This window comes from Palaemon carinicauda, chromosome 43 (genome assembly GCF_036898095.1).
Source record: "Palaemon carinicauda isolate YSFRI2023 chromosome 43, ASM3689809v2, whole genome shotgun sequence".
Classification (NCBI taxonomy): domain Eukaryota; kingdom Metazoa; phylum Arthropoda; class Malacostraca; order Decapoda; family Palaemonidae; genus Palaemon; species Palaemon carinicauda.
This window is the reverse complement of record NC_090767.1, coordinates 17,040,076-17,066,025: the sequence shown is the minus strand read 5'-3', so window position 1 is coordinate 17,066,025 and position 25,950 is coordinate 17,040,076. Positions and strand designations below refer to the sequence as shown.

Here is a 25,950-nt window from a genome sequence, read left to right as displayed (position 1 = left end):
TTTCCAGGAAGAACTGGAGGATGAAATCGGTCTTCCTGCTGGAGAAGAGGTCCAGGATGAACTGGAAGAGGAAATCGATCTTCCATTGGAAGAACAAGAAAAAGAGGCGGGTCTTCCTCAAAGAGGAGAAGAGGAGGATGCAGAAGAAGAGAAGGAGGAGAAGGAGGAAGAAGAAAAAGTTCCTACTCTTGAAGTACATCTGTCTGAAGACGATTCAAAGACAGAGAGAAGTGATAAAAAGCTATCAAGGAAAAAGAGGAGAAAAAGAAAGCTCTCAAAGGAAGAGACCAGTAATGGTGAAGTCACTAAGGAAGAGATGAATAACAGAGAGGTATCAAAGAAAGAGAAGAATAATAAAAAGCTCTCAAAGAGAGAGAGGAGGAAAAGAGAGCGCTCAAAGGCAGAAAGAAGAAATAGAAATCTCTCAAAGGAGCGGAGCAGTAATGAAAAGCTCTCAGAGGAAGAGGAGAGATTTGGTTCTGAGGACATCCTGGAGGTCAAAGAGCATCTAATACTAGAAGGATGGCACCTCTAAATAGAGGTCAAAGAACATCTAATGCTAGAAGGATGGCACCTCAAAATAGAGGTCAGAGAACATCTAATACTAGAAGGATGGCACCTCAAAATAGAGGTCAGAGAGCATCTAATACTAGAAGGATGGCACCTCAAAATAGAGGTCAGAGAGCATCTAATGCTAGAAGGATGGCACCTCAAAATAGAGGTCAGAGAGCATCTAATACTAGAAGGATGGCACCTCAAAATAGAGGTCAGAGAGCATCTAATACTAGAAGGATGGCACCTCAAAATAGAGGTCAGAGAGCATCTAATACTAGAAGGATGGCACCTCAAAATAGAGGTCAGAGAGCATCTAATACTAGAAGGATGGCACCTCAAAATAGAGGTCAGAGAGCATCTAATACTAGAAGGATGGCACCTCAAAATAGAGGTCAAGAGCATCTAATACTAGAAGGATGGCACCTCAAAATAGAGGTCAGAGAGCATCTAATACTAGAAGGATGGCACCTCAAAATAGAGGTCAGAGAGCATCTAATACTAGAAGGATGGCACCTCAAAATAGAGGTCAGAGAGCATCTAATACTAGAAGGATGGCACCTCAAAATAGAGGTCAGAGAACATCTAATACTAGAAGGATGGCACCTCAAAATAGAGGTCAGAGAGCATCTATTGCTAGAAGGATGGCACCTCAAAATAGAGGTCAAAGAGCATCTAACACTAGAAGGATGGCACCTCAAAATAGAGGTCAGAGAGCATCTATTGCTAGAAGGATGGCACCTCAAAATAGAGGTCAGAGAGCATCTAATACTAGAAGGATGGCACCTCAAAATAGAGGTCAAAGAGCATCTAATACTAGAAGGATGGCACCTCAAAATAGAGGTCAGAGAGCATCTATGCTAGAAGGATGGCACCTCAAAATAGAGGTCAGAGAGCATCTAATACTAGAAGGATGGCACCTCAAAATAGAGGTCAGAGAGCATCTAATACTAGAAGGATGGCACCTCAAAATAGAGGTCAGAGAGCATCTATTGCTAGAAGGATGGCACCTCAAAATAGAGGTCAGAGAGCATCTAATACTAGAAGGATGGCACCTCAAAATAGAGGTCAGAGAGCATCTAATACTAGAAGGATGGCACCTCAAAATAGAGGTCAGAGAGCATCTAATACTAGAAGGATGGCACCTCAAAATAGAGATCAGAGAGCGTCTAATACTAGAAGGATGGTACCTCAAAATAGAGGTCAGAGAGCATCTAATACTAGAAGGATGGCACCTCAAAATAGAGGTCAGAGAGCATCTAATACTAGAAGGATGGCACCTCAAAATAGAGGTCAGAGAACATCTAATACAAGAAGGATGGCACCTCAAAATAGAGGTCAGAGAGCATCTATTGCTAGAAGGATGGCACCTCAAAATAGAGGTCAGAGAACATCTAATACTAGAAGGATGGCACCTCAAAATAGAGGTCAGGGAGCATCTAATACTAGAAGGATGACACCTCAAAATAGAGGTCAGAGAGCATCTAATACTAGAAGGATGGCACCTCAAAATAGAGGTCAGAGAGCATCTAATACTAGAAGGATGGCACCTCAAAATAGAGGTCAGAGAGCATCTAATGCTAGAAGGATGGCACCTCAAAATAGAGATCAGAGAGAATCTATTGCTAGAAGGATGGCACCTCAAAATAGAGGTCAGAGAGCATCTAATACTAGAGAGCATCTAATACTAGAAGGATGGCACCTCAAAATAGAGGTCAGAGAGCATCTAATACTAGAAGGATGGCACCTCAAAATAGAGGTCAGAGAGCATCTAATGCTAGAAGGATGGCACCTCAAAATAGAGGTCGGAGAGCATCTATTGCTAGAAGGATGACACCTCAAAATAGAGGTCAGAGAGCATCTAATACTAGAAGGATGGCACCTCAAAATAGAGGTCGGAGAGCATCTATTGCTAGAAGGATGACACCTCAAAATAGAGGTCAGAGAGCATCTAATACTAGAAGGATGGCACCTCAAAATAGAGGTCAGAGAGCATCTAATACTAGAAGGATGGCACCTCAAAATAGAGGTCAGAGAACATCTAATACTAGAAGGATGGCACCTCAAAATAGAGGTCAGAGAGCATCTAATGCTAGAAGGATGGCACCTCGAAATAGAGGTCGGAGAGCATCTATTGCTAGAAGGATGACACCTCAAAATAGAGGTCAGAGAGCATCTAATACTAGAAGGATGGCACCTCGAAATAGAGGTCAGAGAGCATCTAATGCTAGAAGGATGGCACCTCAAAATAGAGGTCGGAGAGCATCTAATACTAGAAGGATGGCACCTCGAAATAGAGGTCAGAGAGCATCTAATGCTAGAAGGATGGCACCTCAAAATAGAGGTCGGAGAGCATCTATTGCTAGAAGGATGACACCTCAAAATAGAGGTCAGAGAGCATCTAATACTAGAAGGATGGCACCTCAAAATAGAGGTCGGAGAGCATCTATTGCTAGAAGGATGACACCTCAAAATAGAGGTCAGAGAGCATCTAATGCTAGAAGGATGGCACCTCAAAATAGAGGTCGGAGAGCATCTATTGCTAGAAGGATGACACCTCAAAATAGAGGTCAGAGAGCATCTAATGCTAGAAGGATGGCACCTCAAAATAGAGGTCGGAGAGCATCTATTGCTAGAAGGATGACACCTCAAAATAGAGGTCAGAGAGCATCTAATACTAGAAGGATGGCACCTCAAAATAGAGGTCGGAGAGCATCTATTGCTAGAAGGATGACACCTCAAAATAGAGGTCAGAGAGCATCTATTGCTAGAAGGATGACACCTCAAAATAGAGGTCAGAGAGCATCTAATACTAGAAGGATGGCACCTCAAAATAGAGGTCGGAGAGCATCTATTGCTAGAAGGATGACACCTCAAAATAGAGGTCAGAGAGCATCTATTGCTAGAAGGATGACACCTCAAAATAGAGGTCAGAGAGCATCTAATACTAGAAGGATGGCACCTCAAAATAGAGGTCGGAGAGCATCTATTGCTAGAAGGATGACACCTCAAAATAGAGGTCAGAGAGCATCTAATACTAGAAGGATGGCACCTCAAAATAGAGGTCGGAGAGCATCTATTGCTAGAAGGATGACACCTCAAAATAGAGGTCAGAGAGCATCTAATACTAGAAGGATGGCACCTCAAAATAGAGGTCGGAGAGCATCTAATACTAGAAGGATGACACCTCAAAATAGAGGTCAGAGAGCATCTATTGCTAGAAGGATGGCACCTCAAAATAGAGGTCGGAGAGCATCTATTGCTAGAAGGATGACACCTCAAAATAGAGGTCGGAGAGCATCTAATACTAGAAGGATGGCACCTCAAAATAGAGGTCGGAGAGCATCTATTGCTAGAAGGATGACACCTCAAAATAGAGGTCAGAGAGCATCTAATACTAGAAGGATGGCACCTCAAAATAGAGGTCGGAGAGCATCTAATACTAGAAGGATGACACCTCAAAATAGAGGTGAAAGAACCTCTAATGCATTATTGCCTGAGGGTCAGGGTAGGAAAGAGGAGGAGAGGGGAAAGTGTAGGACACTGTGTAGGATAGGGGAGGGACTTGATAGGATACGGGAAGGACAATTGTGTAGCAACCTGCTATCGTAAATGTGAGTGTGCGTGCGTGTGTTTGTTCAAGGCGAATACAGTAACTTCAATATTCTTAAAGTTTCAAATTTTCTAGACTTTAATAGGTCTATAATTTTGAATGTATTTGAAAATTTGTATTTTATGATAAATATGAACATTTTATAAATGGTATATATAATAAAAATAACAATAAATCACACATTGTGAACAAAATAGACATATTTATATTTCAAAAACCGTATGATTCGAGTGAGCGACGAGCATCGTTGCCAAATCTCCTCCTGATACCTTTATTTCCCTTAATAATACTGAAACTACATTAAACGTTCCATTTACATTTGGCAACAAGTGAGACTAATAAGAAACTACGCTTTAGCATTATAGGGAATCTCTCTCTCTCTCTCTCTCTCTCTCTCTCTCTCTCTCTCTCTCTCTCTCTTCTTTTACACACATGATAATTCTTTGTCAGCTATTCCTTTGTTCTTAATTGCAACTATCCGTTGATTCTTTCCCTATGGGTATATGTGAAACGTAATTGTGTATGTGCGTAGATGCTTGTGCTTGGGTCAGGACGGAAGTCTAAGCAAAGGTCTGTGGATATTAGAGAGAGAGAGAGAGAGAGAGAGAGAGAGAGAGAGAGAGAGAGAGATTTACTAACAAATAAAAGTTCAAGTTTAATCGTGCACACTAAACTAAAGTCCATCTGATTAGCTTCCCTGTTCACACCATGATTGGTCTACATACTGAAGAAAGGTAGCTTCCCCCATCGGCCTCTGTTCTAAATCACAAATATTAGTAATGAGATAGATCCTCACTAATATGTTTCAGTAACGATATAAAATGAGAAAATCTAATCACAACGAAACAGCTTATTTGAATTAAGTGTTTCCCAGAAAATTTCGTTCAAAATTCTATTCACTTGATCATGAAACTCCGAGAGAGAGAGAGAGAGAGAGAGAGAGAGAGAGAGAGACAGAGAGAGAGAGAGAGAGAGAGAGAGAGTTTTACGTGAATGAAAGTAATGACAGGATAATAAAATAATTGATGTGATCATTGCTATTCCCGATACTCAAATCCAACAGCATTTCGGTATTGATTTTGAATCTTTTGAGTAAATAATTGGTTTCACCATTATATTTTTTCTTTCTTTCTTTCATAGAAAATACTTATAAATCATTAGGTAACAGAATCGACAAATAGATATTAACATAAGGGACACATCTCAGCATTAGGCCTATACTGGAGGCTCGGCTTCATGCATGAGATTCATGTTTCAAATTTGGCAACATCTTTAATTATCGCCTACATAATATCATGATTCTTAATCAAATTATTTCATGAGAGAGAGAGAGAGAGAGAGAGAGAGAGAGAGAGAGAGAGAGATTTTCATGTTGGTATAAAGCCATCCAACTTCATATGTGAAAAGGCCGACCGAAGTCCGCCTCTCTATCATCCCCAATAGTGTCTGTCTGTCACCTGCTTTCTCCTGGCCTGGGCTGTTCACGGACACCAGCAGGAGAAGGAGGTTGTCTGTATCTGGGCCTTCTGTTTTAAAATCTCCTGCAGATTTGGCTAATTATTGCTAGAAATCTTCCTCAATGGATTTACTGTACCTTCGCAAGCATTTGCTCCTATCTCTGGAGACGAAAATAAATGAAAAAGTTTTATCCCAGTGGGAAATGCTGACTAAACCATGAGTTATTTCTTTTTTAAGAACAGTAAAACAGATCTTTTATATAAAAACTATAAAAAGACTTGATGTCAGCTTCTTCATCATAAAAGCATTTGCTTCAAGTTTGATTTTCTGAAGTTCTACCAATTTAACTACCCAATTCTGTTTATTTCTTTTGCAGTTATGAATTACAACTGGAGCCTGAATATCGTGGTAAAGGTCTTGGTCGATTTATCTTACAAGTTTTGGAATGAATGGCCTTTTCTAATCAGATGCTCAAAGTTGTATTAACAGTTTTCAAACATAATCCTCGGGGCAGCATGTCTTTTTTCCAAAATTGCAGGTAAGCTTTTTCATGGTTACATGCTTATACCCTGTTTTGTTTCTGATTGTTTAACATTGATTGTTGATTATTATGCCATTATAGAACCATGAAATTGTTGTTCATTGAAGAAATGTTTACTAATAGAATATATTTGCTATTCATTGATGACAATCTTGAGAATTCCTGATGATCATATTCTAGCCCATGAATTCTTTAAGACAAGTTTTACAGTAAACTCTTCATAATTGAACTGTTTGGTGCTCTAACCAGGTTGATTTACTGGATTCATATAAAGAAGCAAGAAAAAACTAACACTGTACAGCAAACACATGCATAAATAGGTTGGCGATCACTAAGTTTGGCCACTGTAATTTCTAACAAAGTACAGTAGGCTTAATAAAAAAACGGAGGCTATGGCACTACCCAAGACTAGAGAACAAAAAACAACAAACTTAACAATAGCAACAACGAGGAAACTAGCGACAAAAGCCTCAATTTAGTAGGAGACACGACGAGAAACACTATGATTAAACAGCTTTAAGAAGACTTTGCATGAAAAAAAAGGTTTAATTTGCCTGTATGATAAATTAATTACTGAAATCTATAGTACTGAGAAGGTTTTAGATTTGATATTTGACTTGAATTTAAATTGGAAACCTTTTTTAAAACAACATTTAGCTGCAGTTGAAAAGCATAGGCCTAGGTAGGAAAACTGATCATACCCCTGGACATGACTGAGGCCTTGGTCCTGCATTGGGCTAGAAGCGAATGCTTTTGTTGTTGTTGTTGTTGACTATACGATGTTGTTGGGCCGGTCTTCTTTGTAATATACACACGTTAATCATGAAATAAAAAAAAAAAAACACTATTAGGACTACTTTAAATATTCGAAAATTAATATATTAGACGATGTTAGCTGTAAATTAGTAAAAATTTCGTTACATTTTGAATGGTTCTTACATAAAAAAGCATTCTTAAAATTAAATATTCACAAATTTCGAAAAAAGAAACCCGTGTAGACCTAAACGTATGTATTGAAAAACGCTGTGTGGTATTTGAAACGTTAACACATAGTATTCTATATTGGGTATTATGAAAAAAAAATGAAGACCAACAAATGAACTACTAGATTCTATTTAATTAAAAAGAGGCATTTCTATAAATAGGACAATTTCTAGATATGGACAGAACGTCTAGTATTGCCTATGTCACCTAGAAACACAGTCAATGATTTAACAAAGACAAACTTTTATATTTGATTCACAAATTGTAATTTCAAATAAACATTATTAACACTCTCGTGTGATGAGTTCTGCACCGTGAACGATTTGTACCTTGACCAATGTGCCCCTGGACCAATGTGAACCTTAATCAAAGTGCACCTTGCCCAGTTTGGACCGTGAAAAATTTCCGCTTTGACCAGTTCGCACCTTGATCAAATAAATTTGAACCTTGACCAATCTGCACCTTGACCAATTTGCACTTTTGACCAATTTACACTTTTGACCAATTTGCACTTTTGTCCAATTTGCACCTTGGCCAATTTGCTCTGTGACCAATTTGTACCTTAACCAATTTGCACCTTGATTAATCTACACCTTGACCAATCTGCACCTTGACCAATTTGCACTTTTGTCCAATTTGCACCTTGGCCAATTTGTACCTTAACCAATTTGCACCTTGATTAATCTACACCTTGACCAATCTGCACCTTGACCAATTTGCACTTTTGTCCAATTTGCACCTTGGCCAATTTGCTCTGCGACCAATTTGTACCTTAACCAATTTGCACCTTGATTAATCTACACCTTGACCAATCTGCACCTTGATTAATCTACACCTTGACCAATCTGCAACTTGACCAATTTGCACTTTTGTCCAATTTGCACCTTGGCCAATTTGTACCTTAACCAATTTGCACCTTGATTAATCTACACCTTGACCAATCTGCACCTTGACCAATTTGCACTTTTGTCCAATTTGCACCTTGGCCAATTTGCTCTGCGACCAATTTGTACCTTAACCAATTTGCACCTTGATTAATCTACACCTTGACCAATCTGCACCTTGACCAATTTGCACCTTGACCAATTTGCATTTTTGTCCAATTTGCACCTTGGCCAATTTACTCTGCGACCAATTTGTACCTTAACCAATTTGCACCTTGATTAATCTACACCTTGACCAATCTGCACCTTGACCAATTTGCACCTTGACCAATTTGCACTTTTGTCCAATTTGAACCTTGGCCAATTTACTCTGCGACCAATTTGTACCTTAACCAATTTGCACCTTGATTAATCTACACCTTGACCAATTTGCACCTTGACCAATTTGCACTTTTGTCCAATTTGAACCTTGGCCAATTTACTCTGCGACCAATTTGTACCTTAACCAATTTGCACCTTGATTAATCTACACCTTGACCAATCTGCACCTTGACCAATTTGCACTTTTGTCCAATTTGCACCTTGGCCAATTTACTCTGCGACCAATTTGTACCTTAACCAATTTGCACCTTGATTAATCTACACCTTGACCAATCTGCACCTTGACCAATTTGCACTTTTGACCAATTTATACTTTTGACCAATTTGTACCTTGGCCAATTTGCTCTGTGACCAATTTGTACCTTGACCATTTTGCACCTTGATTAATCTACACCTTGACCAATCTGCACCTTAAGCAATCTGCACCTTGACCAATTAACACTGTGACCAATTTGTACCTTGACCAATCTGCACCTTGACCAATTTGTTAAGCGATTTTTTTCTTTTTATATTTTATTTTTAAGTTTATTTTTATCCCATGACTGTATATATATATATATATATATATATATATATATATATATATATATATATATATATATATATATGTATGTATGTATGTATGTATATATATATATATATATATATATATATATTTGTTTATATATGTATATATATATACATGTATGTATGTATATATTTACATATATATATATATATATATATATATATATACATATATATATATATATATTTATATATATATATATATATATGTATATATATTAAAGATATACTGGATGCCTGTAATACATGGCTACCTTCAGGTTCTCCCGAGAGGAGATTTGGAAGCGTCTACTCTGTATCGTTGGATCAGGGGTGAATCGAAAATTAGAAATTCCACCTATGGATGTCTTGGTTTTCACTATGAATCCATGAGCAGTTGGAGTTATGGCTTTTTAACTTTCATGAAATTTGCCTCTGTTGGGATAAAGTGTTTCTCAAGCCCATCAAGGGAAGATGTCTGAAGCTCTCATACGTCTCGAACTGTTGACCTAACCGCAGGAGGACTCTTCCCTGCTGGGAGGAAGGATGCTGGTGACTGGTACACCACATGAACATAAGCGATGTTAGACAGGGAAGCAGTTCTGGACTTCGTTCTACCCCAAAGCAAAGTCGTTTCAAAAATTTTGATATCTCTTTTCCTCTTATTCCTTTGGGTATATATGAAACGTAATTGTGTGTGTGCTCGTGCATGGATATATATATATATATATATATATATATATATATATATATATATATATATATATATATATATATATATATATATATAGAGAGAGAGAGAGAGAGAGAGAGAGAGAGAGAGAGAGAGAGAGAGAGTTTAATCCTACGCAATAGACCATGTGATGAACTTTCCTATTTTCACCATGAAGTAAGGTAGCTTCCCCCATCGGCCTCTGCTCTAAAATCGAAAGTATTGATAATGAAATAAGTCTTTTATTATAAAATCATAATGTGCCCATGACATGATGCCATTAAACCAAGGAAGTGGAGAGGCAGGGTTGGTTGACTAGGCCTATTACTACCACACACCATTCCTCTCCCTCTTTCTTCTCCAACAATCTTCAACATAATTTGACCTGATATTATTATTTCTCCAGCAAATTTCTCCAACATTCTATCAGTTCTCTCACAATCTATCTCCAACAGTCAATCTCCACCAATCTTTCTCCAGTCTCGCCCAGTCACCCAACACTCCCATAATTTCAAAACTAGATCTCCCACAGTCTTCCTCCAACACATATTCTTCAACTCTCTCTCTCTCTCTCTCTCTCTCTCTCTCTCTCTCTCTCTCTCTCTCTCTCTCTCTCTCTTACATCTATGATGTACAACCTATAGAATTTTTACTTCTTGTCTATATCTGAGTTATCCAAATATGTTCATATTTATTAAGGAATACCCAATAATCCATCCATATACCAAAGGCACTTCCCCCAATTTTGGGGGGTAGCCGACATCAACAAGAACAAAACAAAAAAGGGGACCTCTACTCTCTATGTTCCTCCAGCCTAACCAGGGACTCAGCCGAGTTCAGCTGGTACTGCTAGGGTGCCACAGCCCAACCTCCCACATTATCCACCACAGATGAAGCTTCATACTGCTGAGTCCCCTACTGCTGCTACCTCCGCGGTCATCTAAGGCACCGGAGGAAGCAGCAGGGCCTACCGGAACTGCGTCACAATCGCTCGCCATTCATTCCTATTTCTAGCACGCTCTCTTGCCTCTCTCACATCTATCCTCCTATCACCCAGAGCTTTCTTCACACCATCCATCCACCCAAACCTTGGCCTTCCTCTTGTACTTCTCCCATCAACTCTTGCATTCATCACCTTCTTTAGCAGACAGCCATTCTCCATTCTCTCAACATGGCCAAACCACCTCAACACATTCATATCCACTCTAGCCGCTAACTCATTTCTTACACCCGTTCTCACCCTCACCAACTCATTCTTGACCCTATCTACTCGAGATACACCAGCCATACTCCTCAGACACTTCATCTCAAACACATTCAATTTCTGTCTCTCCATCACTTTCATTCCCCACAACTCCTATCCATACATCACAGTTGGTACAATCACTTTCTCATATAGAACTCTCTTTACATTCATGCCCAACCCTCTATTTTTTACTACTCCCTTAACTGCCCCCAACACTTTGCAACCTTCATTGACTCTCTGACGTACATCTGCTTCCACTCCACCATTTGCTGCAACAACAGACCCCAAGTACTTAAACTGATCCACCTCCTCAAGTAACTCTCCATTCAACATGACATTCAACCTTGCACCACCTTCCCTTCTCGTACATCTCATAACCTTACTCTTACCCACATTAACTCTCAACTTCCTTCTCTCACACACCCTTCCAAATTCTGTCACTAGTCGGTCAAGCTTCTCTTCTGTGTCTGCTACCAGTACAGTATCATCCGCAAACAACAACTGATTTACCTCCCATTCATGATCATTCTCGTCTACCAGTTTTAATCCTCGTCCAAGCACTCGAGCATTCACCTCTCTCACCACTCCATCAACATACAAGTTAAACAACCACGGCGACATCACACATTCCTGTCTCAGCCCCACTCTCACTGGAAACCAATCGCTCACTTCATTTCCTATTCTAACACATGCTTTACTACCTTTGTAGAAACTTTTCACTGCTTGCAACAACCTTCCACCAACTCCATATAACCTCATCACATTCCACATTGCTTCCCTATCAACTCATATGCTTTCTCCAGATCCATAAACGCAACATACACCTCCTTACCTTTTGCTAAATATTTCTCGCATATCTGCCTAACTGTAAAAATCTGATTCATACAACCCCTACCTCTTCTAAAACCCCCCTGTACTTCCCAGATTGCATTCTCTGTTTTATCCTTAATCCTATTAATCAGTACTCTACCATACACTTTTCCAACTACACTCAACAAACTAATACCTCTTGCATTACAACACTCATGCACATCTCCCTTACCCTTATATAGTGGTACAATACATGCACAGACCCAATCTACTGGTACCATTGACAACACAAAACACACATTAAACAATCTCACCAACCATTCAATTACAGTCACACCCCCTTCCTTCAACATCTCAGCTTTCACACCATCCATACCAGATGCTTTTCCTACTCTCGTTTCATTTAGTGCTCTCCTCACTTCCTCTATTGTAATCTCTCTCTCATTCTCATCTCCCATCACTGGCACCTCAACACCTGGAACAGCAATAATCTCTGCCTCCCTATCATCCTCAACATTCAGCAAACTTTCAAAATATTCCGCCCACCTTTTCCTTGCCTCCTCTCCTTTTAACAACCTTCCATTTCCATCTTTCACTGTCTCTTCAATTCTTGTGCCGGCCTTTCTTACTCTCTTCACTTCTTTCCAAAACTTCTTCTTATTCTCTTCATATGACTGACCCAGTCCCTGACCCCACCTCAGGTCAGCTGCCCTCTTTGCCTCACGTACCTTGCGCTTTACTTCCACCTTTTTCTCTCTATATTTTTCATACTTCTCTATACTATTACTCTGCAGCCATTCTTCAAAAGCCCTCTTTTTCTCTTCCACTTTTACCTTCACTCCTTCATTCCACCATTCACTGCCCTTCCTCATGCTACCTCCAACAACCTTCTTGCCACATACATCACTTGCAATCCCAACAAAATTTTCTTTTGCTAACTTCCACTCCTCCTCTAAATTACCAGTTTCTCTTACTCTCACCTCGTCATATGCCATTTTCAACCTTTCCTGATATTTACTTTTTACCCCAGGTTTTATTAGCTCTTCAACCCTCACTAGCTCCCTTTTACATCCACCTACTCTATTCCCCCACTCTTTTGCTACAACTAATTTTCCTTCCACCAAAAAATGATCAGACATACCGTTAGCCATACCCCTAAACACGTGCACGTCTTTCAATCTTCCAAACAATCTTTTAGTTATCAACACATAATCCATTAATGCCCTTTCTACTACTCTTCCATTCATAATGGTTATGAATAATAACGTAATTACAAAAAAAAGGAAGATAAATACGTCTACAAACAATACATGGAGAGAGAGAGAGAGAGAGAGAGAGAGAGAGAGAGAGAGAGAGAGAGAGAGAGATTTCTATAGACCAAAGTCCCACCGTGATTGTTCTACATACGGAGGTAAGATTCCCCTTACAACTTCGGCCTCTGCTCTAAATCTAAACGAAGTAAAATGAGAAAATTTAATCTCAATGAAACGCCATATTTAAATGAGGTGTTTCCCAGAAGGTTTCGTTCAAATATCTATTCGTTTGATCGTGAAACTTCCGAGATGTTTTCTTATGCTAATATGATATTAATTTTCATTTGCTTCTTCTCATTACTTAATATCACATTCTTATCATTTATCTTTCTAACTACAGAAGAGGTTCGTTCGTTCGTTCGTTTTAGAGTGTCTTGCCTTATGCATGACACGGGCTCTTGCGTTGGTAGCCCGTAAGCGAATAGTAATAATGAAACAACGAAGGTAATTTGAATGAGAGGAATCGAACAAGGGTAAAGGGTTCTGATAAATTTAAAGCTTGAATAAGGCAAAGGTTATTAATATAATGCAAAGGACAATTAACATTGAGTTTAAATAAAAAAGTTAGTTTTGAATCTTAAGTTCCAATTAAAGAGCGCTAAGCGGTTCTGGTTCTGGGGGCAAGTTTGAGCGAACCTGTTTATCCTAGTTTAGAAGCCTGGAGTTGGGTCTCCAGGTCAGGTGACCCCTGCAGAGCAGATGTCTTGGTCAAATTGTTCTTATAGTGACACCGTATATGCTGACAGGTCGCTCTGGCTGTCACCGGTAATGTGTGTGTATGAGGGCGTGACAGTCTATAAGAGGAACACTTGAACGGGATCGGAAGTTGCGACAGACAAAGCGGAAGCGATGAATGGGTGGGAGCACGGTGTCCGGGGAGGGAAGGAGGCAGGGATTTGAGAGGGGGGAAGAGGTGGAGACATGCTGCCCTAACTTATATATTAATATATTAAACATTAATATATTTGTCAACCCTAAAGGAGCGAAGTGGGATTATCGGTGTGACGGGATATTTTACGATAAAAGAAAGGAGTTTATTTTTTTTTTCATCTTAAGCACGAGAGAATCTGAAGGAAATTAGCAATTTAGATTGAGACAAAGGATACGTTACACTTCCCTGATTAATTGGGTTTGCATTAGGAAGGATAGGGCTCCGTGTGGGATAGGATAGGGAAAGAGATAGGCAGGGATAAGGACTTCCTGTAGAGCGTGCTTGTGTAAATGGAATAGGTAGGGAATGGAGGGGTGAGGTACGTGTGCTGTGTGGGATAGACAGGAGGGATAGGCGGCATAGGCTATTCCTACTGGATAGAGAAGGATAGGTTTTGCAGTGTTGATTGTGAACGTAGTATGTCATATCAGAGATATTATCATTATTATTATTATTATTATTACTTGCTAAACTACAACCCTAATTGGAAACGGAGGACGCTATAAACCCAGGGGCTCCAACAGGGAAAATAGCCCAGTGAGGAAAGGAAACAAGGAAAAATAAGATATTTTAAGAACAGTAACAACATTAAAACAAATATTTCCTATGTATATATATATATATAAATTATAAAAACTTTAACAAAACAAGAAGAGAAATAAGATAGAATAGTGTACCCGAGTGTACCCTCAAGCAAAAGATTGGTTATATCAGAAAGATAGTAATGTGAAAGAGATTGGTCATATCAGCGTGATAATAATGTCAAAAAGAGGGAATATATATAATGAAATTATGCTAATTGGGAATAACATTTTCCTGCTAATAAAAGAAATAAGTTTGTATGGGTATCGGCCTATGTAAAATCTTGAGTTTGTGTGAATGATTCAATGAACAATTTGACTAAAGAATGTAGGAGAGAAGAATGGGAAGCTTAATGAAATATTAAGTGCAAATTCCTTAGATTCGGGCCTAGGCCTATGTTAGTGTAAGTGTGATTAACAGTTGTGCCGATAGACTTACTCATATGGTAAAGTAGTAGATTATGCAGGAGAATAGAGGAAAAGTTTTTAATATATTATAAAAGAGCGGGATAGATGAATTTAAAGTGTTATTAATTGTACCAACCGTGTTTCACACAATTGTACATAATTCCTTTTGCATATATTATGCTTGTATTTTCGCTCTTCCCTCGCACTAAACGAACATGAAAATTCATGTCTGCTGTTTTCCTCTGTAACATTGTCTGTCTTGTTAACTTGTTATGTCCTGTTGGCTTGGGGTTTTTATATAAAGGAGAGTGTTCTATAATAATATAACTCAGTTGATTGCATCCTGCCTTTGAGTTCACAACCCTCTATCGGCACCGTCACATAACATTATGGTGTATCTGTGTAGGCCTACAGCTGTAGTAGGCCTACAGTGTCTTTGTCTCTGTATTTAAATTGTCTCTTTATGTACCTATTATGTTTTGTGCTCTCTTTTCAGCTTTTATGTTTTATTTGGTGAACTTCAAATCCTTGCTGATAATAATACAGAGAGAGAGAGAGAGAGAGAGAGAGAGAGAGAGAGAGAGAGAGAGAGAGAGAGAGAGAGAGCTATTAGTTTTTATGTTCCCTTAGTCTCAAATGATACTTCAAAATATTAAAGCGCTCTCTCTCTCTCTCTCTCTCTCTCTCTCTCTCTCTCTCTCTCTCTCTCTCTCTCAAACGCGTTAGCCTGCTCTTAATATTATCGTTACTGGCTAAGCTACATCCCTAGTTGGAAAACCAGGAAGCTTTAAGCTCAAGGGCCCCAGCAGGGAAAATAGCCCAGTGAGGAAAGGAAATAAGGAAATAAATAAACTTCAAGAGAGGTGATATTCAAAATAAATTAAGATCAGTAACAGTATTTAAATAGATCTGTCCTATATAAACTAAGAAGAGAGAGACTTAGGTCCGCCTGTTCAACATAAAAACATTCACTACAAGTTTGAACTTTCGAAGTTCCACCGAATTCGCTGCACAGTTACAAAGATCATTTTTACGACCATACAAAACATGGAAATGTATTATAATCGGTATCACATTAAAAAATGTGTCATTTACAGATTTACAGGCTCTAATAAATATGTAAAAATTGACCACCAAAATTGACACGCCATCAACCGTCATCGGTTCAAATCTCGCCAAGTCGTTCCAGCTATAGGCCTAGTCTTACCACATAGAATATTTTGCAGTAGTCAAAAAAGATGTTTATTTGTTATAATAATAGTTTAATATTTTGTTCATATATATATATATATATATATATATATATATATATATATATATATATATATATATATATATATATATAAGAAGCACATGCGAATAAGTACAATTTCACAATAGAGAAAAAGTAGGAGGAACGTAGGTCTAGGAAATTGGCTATTGTGTGGTTGACAGGGGGGGGGGGGGTGTCATTCTTCAGGAGGTGGCGTTGCAGTTTGATGGCGTTTCAATTTCAGCGGTCAATCTGTACTTATTTGTTGAACGTGTGAATGCCCTGTTTTATTGTGATACAAATTATTATACATTACACATTTAACTTGTAATAGGTTTTAAAAAGCTATATTAAGTGTAGGCCAACGTTTTTGTGTGTGTGTGTGTGTGTGTGTGTGTGTGTGTAGGCCATTTCAAATTTCTAAGGCTGCCCAGCAAATCCTCTTTATGCTTTTAAATTGACATTTTTATTTGTTCAACTTCGATGTATTGAATGTGAACTTTCAGCTATGTGGTACTGTTCATTATGATCAACTGATCTAAGTTAGACCCATTTGTACAAACCTGTTCACACACACACACACACACACGCACACACACATACAAATTTCAGGATCAAACCAAGTGTTGAACCCCTTTCATTCATATGTGAGACTCATTATTCCTCTTAACTAAGAAATGTTAAGTATATGTGTTACACCTATTCAAGTACACAGTTATTGGAGTAACATTATAATTAATTAATTTATTATTATTATCATAAAATGATTAAATCCATAGAGGATTCATTGTCTAGATACATCAAAGGATAGCCAGTTCCTTGTGTTGCGCCCAGTGCCTATCTAACTAATATCCTACGCCTATCGACGCAAAGGGCCTCGGTTAGATTTCGCCAGCCGTCTCTGTCTTGAGCTTTTAAATCAATGCTTACCCATTCCTCATCTACTTCATGCTTAATAGTCCTCAGTCATGTAGGCCTGGGTCTTCCAACTCTTCTAGTGCTTTTGGAGCCCAGCTGAACGTATGGTGATTAGTTCACTATATGGCTGAGGACAATGAAGCTTGAAACGAGAAGTAGGAGACGATGAATGGAGAAGTATTGATTCGAAATATCAACATAGAGACGACCGGCGAAATCTAACCGAGGCCCTTTGTATCAATAGATGTAAGAGGAGATGATGATGATGATTATTGATATAAATGAAAAGATCTTAAATGATTATGGTTCGAATTTATTAATATCTCAGATTAACATGTTATTCCCGAAGCTCTCAAATTGGGAGACCCTTTACGATTTTCTCTAAGTTGAACGATATTTTCATATTATTTCGCCCAATGAAACAAGAAATTTTGCTTTGAATTGAGCGATAGTTTCATATTGCTTCGCCCTTTTGAAAGTTTGTAAGAGTTGGAGGTTCTGGGAAAGATTTTGGCGCCAAATTGCAAGATATAAAGATTGTTTGTTAGTGTGATATATATATATATATATATATATATATATATATATATATATATATATATATATATATATATATATACAAATTTAGATATAATTCTGTTAATCATAACTTTATTTGAGGAATTTATGCTTTATTTTGTTGTAGGCCTAGGTGAATTGATTTGCAGATGGCTATTCTATTCTTAAAATCGTAAAACGTTCACAATGATAACTGCTTATCCGAAGTCGAAGTTAGAATTAAAGACATTCGAAATTCTGGGTTACCAAGTCTCTGACCCGTTCTAAAGCTGTATCCCATATGGCTACAGTATCTCACCCGCAACAACCTTCGGCAAGATCCAACATAGGTTTGTAATACTCTTGGTAACCCAGAATTTTCTAGTATAAGGAATCATGCTGCCATTTGCAAAATCCAAGTAAATAAAAAACACTTTACAATTATTGGTGGGACAAAACAAAGCGAATTTCTAACTACCCTTGAGTCATTATATATCAAACGTCTTGTTCCTTCTTTAAACTCTAATATCTCTGCCTCTCCTCTTTTCTTAGCATAACTGAAGTCATAGGTGGGTAGCAATTTTTACTCATTCGTTCTTCACCTTTTCCTATGGATGGTCTGGTGAGCACTGGTTCTCTTTTGTTTTACTGTTTTAGTTTTTTACGATTTTCCGTTATAAAATCAATAATGTTTTAATACTCTTTTACTATTTTGTTTTAAATTATTGTACAAATTTTAAGAATTTTATATTTATATCATTTACAGATTGATAATGAACATTGCAATGTTCGAAAACGTCTCTAAATAAATTATGGCCTGTTAACTGATGTTTTTTGGACCCTGCTGCACACCATATATATATATATATATATATATATATATATATATATATATATATATATATATATATATATATATATATATATATATATAAGCAAAGATTCTTCCGTAAAAAGACGTATGCTATTGTAGAAAGGCAACAGAAATAATCACCCTTACTGTCTGACAGCGTAAGGGCGAGAAGAGTTTGCTCCAGTGTTATTATACAATATGAAATACTGTGTACTCATTTACCCTATTAGGGAATCTTGTTTATTATCGTATTAGATTATCTATTTCAAATTGAATTTTCCGTCATATTAAATGGAACAGAAATAAGGTTCACTAATAGGCCTATAATTCCATGCAATCAGCGGTAACTGAACCGTTCAAATAAGTTTTTTCAATGTTTATCTAAACATTCTTGTATGAACTCTCTCTCTCTCTCTCTCTCTCTCTCTCTCTCTCTCTCTCTCTCTCTTGTAGACGTTTTTATTTTCTGGATATCTTTTTTTTTATCATTTATAGTATTTAAGGATATTTTAATGAAACTTCGCTCAACTGACACTATTTTGAAAATACCACCTTCGTTTGTGATTGGCAAAAAATGACGAATGAATTTGAAAAGGCCAAATTACAAATGCATAAAAAAATTGTCAGATTCGATTAATTAAATTATGTCACATAGGCCTACTTTATTTGTAGAATCTATAAGATGAATAATTTTGAACAAAAAAGAAATCAACAGAGTTTGGTAAAACCGTTAAAATTTAAGGAGAGAGAGAGAGAGAGAGAGAGAGAGAGAGAGAGAGAGAGAGAGAGAGAGAGAGAGAGAGAGAGAATCGTTGTCGAGTCACCACATTGAGTTGCTGACCAGTGATGACTTTTGCTGTATCGAGTCCTGCTGACGTCTGTTTTCTGACCTGCTGACTGAGGAGTGTCGTAGATCTCTCTCTCTCTCTCTCTCTCTCTCTCGTTGCCTCACCCCAGAACCTGAATTGTTGTTGCTGCTGTTGCTGTTTTGGTGTTTGTTATTCATGATATTGACAGTACTGTTGTTGTTCTGTGTTGCTGTTCTTGATGTATTTGGTGATTGTTGTTTAAGATATTGTTGCTACTGTTGTTGTTCTTGATGTTGTTGCTAAAGTTGTTTTGTGTTGTTCTTGGTACTGTTGTTGTATTAGTGTGTGTTGTTCTTGATGTTGTTGTCCTTGGTGTTGATGCCGTGTTGTTTTTATTGTGTTTGTTGTTCTTGGTGTTGTTTTTGGTATTTGATTTATTGATGTTACTACTGTTGCTGTTCTCTATGTTGTTGCTACTGTTGTTGTTCTGTGTTGTTGTTGCTACTGTTGTTGTTCTGTGTTTATTGTTGGTCTTTATGTTGTTGCTACTGTTGTTGGTCTGTTGTTGTTGTTCTCTATGTTGTTGCTACTGTTGTTGTTCTGTGTTGTTCATTCTGTTGTTGTTTTTTATGTTGTTGTTCTGTGTTGCTGTTCTGTGTTGTTCATTCTGTTGTTGCTACTGTTGTTGTTCTGTGTTGTTGTTCTTCATGTTGTTGTTATGTGTTATTGTTCTTTATGATGCTGCTACTGTTGTTGTTCTGTGTTGTTCTTTATGTTGTTGCTACTGTTGTTGTTCTTTATGTTGTTGTTCTGTGTTGTTGTCCTTTATGTTGTTTCTACTGTTGTTGTTCTTTACGGTGTTGTTACTGTTGTTGTTGTGTTGTTGTTCTTTATGTTTCTGCTACTGTTGTTGTTCTGTGTTGTTGTTCTTTATGTTGTTGCTACTGTTGTTGTTCTGTGTTGTTGTTCTTTAAGTTGTTGCTACTATTGTTGTTCTGTGTTGTTCTTTATGTTGTTACTACTGTTGTTGTTCTGTGTTGTTGTTCTTTATGGTACTGCTACTATTGTTGTTTTGTGTTGTTGTTCTTTATGCTGTTGCTACTGTTGTTGTTCTGTATTTTTATTGTTCCGTGTTGTTGTTGCTACTGTTGTTGTTTTTTATGTTGTTGTAACTGTTGTTGTTCTGTGTTGTTGTTCTTTATGTTGCTGCTACTGTTGTTGTTCTTTATGTTACTGCTACTATTGTTGTTCTGTTTTGTTGTTCTTTATGCTGTTGCTACTGTTGTTGTTCTGTGTTTTTATTGTTCCATGTTGTTGTTGCTACTGTTGTTATAACTGTTGTTGTTCCTGGAATTATTGCTCTTAATGTTGTTGTTGTTTCCATCGGTGTTGTTTTCTATGTTGTTCCTTCTAATGCTGTTTTTCTTGGTGTGAATAAAACCTTCACTGTTGTTTTTCTTGATATCTTAATTCCTGTTGTTTCGGTATTATTTGTCTTTGGAATGTTGTTTCTAATGTTGTTGTTCCTAATGATATTTTCCTTTGAATTATAAAACTAGTGATGATGAAATTGAGATTAAGATTTCTCGTCTGTAATTCAAGGCAGTTGGGTTCGAACGTTCAAAGGGTTTTGACTTCATCTTCATATATAATATTTGTTTATCACAAATACAACACAATTTAAGGTTTTTAATGCTTAAATAAAATTATGGAGTTCTTTTGATGAATTCAATGATAGTTATACCGCAAATGATATATGTGGTTTTACTTATGTTACATCGAAGTCAAAATCGAGGACATACGAACGCAAATAGAACAATATTGTTGATACACTTGGTGTCAAATCGTAACTCGAACGAATGCTCGAAGTGATTTGACTTCGTCTTCATTTTTTAAATTTATATGAAACAATTGTAAAGTAAAGTGAGTCTAGTAATTCCTAAGGATTAGAAATAAGGTGTTTTAGTTGAGTTTAAGCATATATGTACCGAGAAAAATTGGTATGATAAATACTTGTCCAAATGAAGTCAAACTGGAACACATACGAACGCAAATACTGAAGAAATGGTTGCAACGGGTCCTCCCCCTCACCCCTTATCTTAAGGCTGAGATCATCTAAAACGAACGAAAGAGACTTGTCAAATCATAAATTGAGTTCCTAAATGGAGTTTATTATGTTTTATTATAAACTAAATGTTAAACTTTTAGGTCTTAAGTGACATTAATAATTGATTTCTTTGCTAATATGTGTTTTTATCTTTAAGTAAATGTAAAGCGGGTGATACAGCAGAAGAATATGCTCAAGCCTAATTGTTTCTTGTAGTGTCTGCAACCTCACCATCCATGTGAGGTAAGGATATGGTGTGTGGTGGAGCCTGTTGGTTTACCTGCTGACTCATCAGCAGCCATTTTCTGGTCTTCCCTGGGCCATTGATCATATCTCTAACCTCAGAGCCCCAACACATACCCACCCTGCCCATAACCACACACTACCCAATTCTACATTACCTCCACCCACTTTACCCCTACCCAAGCCCATAGACCCATTCCCACCCTAGCCAAACCCCCAACCCTCCCCCAGCCCATCCCATTCCCGCCCTAGACTAATCCCTAATCCTCCCCCAGCCCATCCCATTCCCACCTTACCCTAACCCCAACCCATTCCCACCCTACCCTCCCCCAGCCCAACCCATTCCCACCCTACCCTAACACCCAACCCATATCCACCCTACCTTAACCCCCAACCCTCTCCCAGACCAACCCAATCCCACCCTAGCCCTCATCCCTCCCCCAGCCCGATCCCAGCCCCCAACCCCTCAACCCTCCCCAAGCCCAACCCCCAACCCATTCCCACCCAACCCTCCCCCACCCTGTCCCATCCCTCCCCCAGCCCCCAAAGCCCCTACCCCCTCCTCCCCTTACCCCCAGTCCCTTTTCCCATCCCTTTGTTACCCCCACCCTCCCCTCCCCCTCTACTGAGTGCCAACTGGTTGGCTCCTCCTATTTATACCATCCACCCATTTCGAATCAACCAATCACAGACCTCCATTTCAATTCAGCCAATCACAGCTCGTCTTTATCGAAACTTGCTGCCAAATGTATAATAATCTTAGACACAGAACGAGGGATGAGGTTGCTACACCTACATGTCTCATCTGGCCTTGGCTGCGACCAACTACAGTTTACTAACTGTCAGATACATAATTATTTTCTCAGGTCAAGAGAAATCTTACAAATTTCTGTTAATTTTGTTCAAATATCGAGAGAAAATTTACATAAAACAATGGCGTAGGTCTAGTTTTACAAATGAAATTCTTAATTTGCAATATTTGCGAAATAAATAATTCTTGTGTTCGAATGTCTTTAATTCTAACTTCGACGTCGCATAAGTAGTTACTGATCTGATTTCAGTAGATATTTTTTGAGACGTCAAATAATTTGTGCGTGTGTGGTACCTAGCAATAATCTGCGCAAATTAGTTAGTGATTAGACATAATCTGAGTAGGACGTGCGCGGCTCATCGTCATCATGGCTCCAACAAAACATGAAAAGAAATTTCTTCTTGAGCTTATTGATGTTTATAGAAGTTTACCACAACTTTGGAACATTAAAAATTTGACCAAAAATTTGAGGGCTTTACTTGGCTATTTTCCCTGTTGGAGCCCCTGGGGTTATAGCATCCTGTTTTTCCAACTATGATTGTAGCTTAGCAAGTAATAATAATAATGATAATGTATATATATATATATATATATATATATATATATATATATATATATATATATATAATGTGTGTGTATGAGTAATTATAGATTATATAATCCTATGTATTTATAGAAGTAAATATTTCTTTTTGTAAATATTTATATATACATAAATATTAACTATATATATATATATATATATATATATATATATATATATATATATGTATGTATGTATGTATGTATATATACATGGTATGTGTGCATCCTCATGAAAGTGCTTTTTGATTGAAAATAATAACAAAATGCATATCCTATTCAGTTATAGATTCCAACTTTACAAACTTCTGGAATGAATTTATCCGTGTATTCCTGTACAACGAAGTGCAGAATTCATTGCAAAAATATTTGTACAATTAATGTTATTTAGTCTTTCAAATGGTGATATCGCACAACGCATAACTGTGTTTTCTTTGGTTATATATGGTCTCAAAAGATCTAATAGTTTGTCAAATGATCCTCCGTCCATGAGAAGAAAGTTCTTGAAAACATCAGGTTCACTAATTCTTAGTTCATTCAATAAAGGAACGTGACCAAATCGTTCACGACACAAATACCATTGCTGGGCCCACTTTCGTCTCTTTCGTTTGTGTGTGCTCTTCAACGCTGAGCCAAGAGCCAACGCTGTATATGCCTCCATGATGACACTCGGGAGCAAAATGAAAATTTGATGAGAAGTTTGAGCGTGTAGGGCGAACGTCAAATTGTCAAATAATTTGACATAAAAAAATTTGACCAAAAATTTGAGCGTGTGTGGGCCGCTTAAGACTTTAAGTCTCAACCATGTGTTTACTTCAAACCGTCTTCACTCCTTGCAATGTAACACTGAATCTAATTTCATAAATCTTAAAACTTTCTTTATTTCATCGTATTTGAGACCAAGATAAACCACATTCTCCCCAAGAAGAAAATCAACTTGACAATAACAGTTTCCGCCTCCTGTCCCAATAATACATCCATCCCAGATAAAGTATTATGCTGCACACGGCCATTTTGTATATCGAGTTGGAGATTTCCTCCGCGCTCACCTACGGTTGCACGCCAATACCTAATCCAGTGCAGATCACTGACCCAGTCTGTGGTTCCAGTCTAGCAGCCCCTGTGGCTGTACCCTTCGGAGGTGAGCAGACCTACGCATGTTGACGAGGCCAATCTTTGCTTGGGCCAAGTGTTTGAAGATCACTGTTCACCCAGACGATGCAGTGTCGTGTCGATCTGTTCTTTCCCGAGGTACTTCCTTATTATTATTATTATTATTACTTGCTAAGCTACAACCTTAGTTGGAAAAGCAGGATGCTATAAGCCTGGGGGCTCCAACAGGGAAAATAGCCTAGTGAGGAAAGGAAACAGGAAAAATAAAATATTTCAAGAAAAGCAACAACACTAAAATAAATATTTTAAATATTTAACTTAGCCGGTGAATATATAGCTGCAACTCTGTTGCTCGACAGACAAACTGTACAGAAAAAAAAACTCGCCAGCGATCGCTATACAGGTTGCGGGTGTGCCCAACAGCGCCATCTGTCGGCCAGATACCAAGCTCTATGTAAACAAAGACTCAATTTTCTCTCTGTCGACGTGTCGACAAGACGTACTTTACTCGCTCTTGAAACCTGGAGTTTTTCCCATCATCTTTGGTGAAGTACTATATTCTGGTTTGAGCTTTCGCAGTGCAGGTGTTTTATCTTCATCTTAAATCTTGAACTCGTTTTGGATAGATTTAATTATGGTGGCAAAGAGAGTATGGACTTTCTTTCACTTTTAAATGGCCGACCCTTCCCTTAGACGGAAGTGTGTTTAGGCTTTTAGTAATTATCTTATCACGTTATAAATTAATTATAGATTTTCCTCTATATATTTTATATCTCTCCGCCTTTATTAGGCCTCTTCGATTAACTTTCCATTTATTATAAACATATAAAAATAAATTTTAATGTTTTGTTTATATGCAACCTTTCATGAGAGTAGGCGGTCCTAACTTGGAAACCGAAGTTAAACAACGTTGAGCCCTTTGCAATCGTAAATAGCTTTTAAAGAGCTAATGATTTAAAACCTTTTAAATGAATATTTTTAATAAATATTTTATGAAAGAATTTCTTAGAATAGTCTTCGTACTGTTTTCAAAGATGAACTAACGTTTAGTTTATTTATACTACGCAGTTTGCGCTCTATCGTTACGATAGAGAGAGAGAGAGTATCACGGTTTCACTTTGCAGAAAGAGTAAATCGATTCTGACGTTTTGTTCATTATTCTTTCAAAGCTTAAATGTTTTAAATTCTTTTTTAAAGGAACTTTTTAATTGAAAAACCTTTCAGTTTTTTCCTTTGGTCAAATAACATGTTTTTTTGACGAAATGTAATTGGGTTCTTCTCTTAGGTGCGAAATCAAGAGAGAAAGAGAGAGAGAGATAGAGACGGAGGGAGAGAGAGGAGAGAAAACGTTCCGTTCAAGCGGGTAACGTTGTTCTCAAGTTACTCTCGTCCCTAGTCTCTGTACGGGGAGGAAGGATAAAATGTTTTTAGTTTTTTATTCTCGTCCCCAGGCTATGTGCGGTGAGAGATTGAAAACGTAGTTTATATGAACTAGTGTTTAGTCTCTTCCCCAGCCACTGAATTTTTTATCTTAAAATATGTTTTCTGTTTTTTGCTGGTATTAATGAGCTTGCATTATACGACTGATTTCGCAATTACTACCTTTTGATGAAGGGTAGAATTGCGTGCTTCAGGTAGAAATCAGTAAAAGTTTCGATTTCAGTGAAATAAGTGCAAAACAGAAAATCGAAGTGATAAAGTGATATTGCGCAAAGTGTTACAGTGTTGCGTCCGAGGGTTCGTCTGTTCGTGCCTGTCGTTCACC

The 25,950-nt window shown here is 37.8% G+C and overlaps 1 protein-coding gene and 1 long non-coding RNA gene across 4 annotated transcripts in view; both read left to right on the top strand.

Annotated features, from left to right (window-relative positions):
* LOC137633937 (uncharacterized) overlaps positions 1–25,950 on the top strand; it is a 249,298-nt gene that overhangs the window by 91,575 nt on the left and 131,773 nt on the right. The window lies entirely within an intron of this gene.
* On the top strand, positions 5,610–6,700 carry LOC137633557 (uncharacterized). Its single transcript, XR_011042272.1, has 3 exons — positions 5,610–5,678; positions 6,000–6,161; positions 6,414–6,700. It is a non-coding gene; the product is annotated as an uncharacterized lncRNA (long non-coding RNA).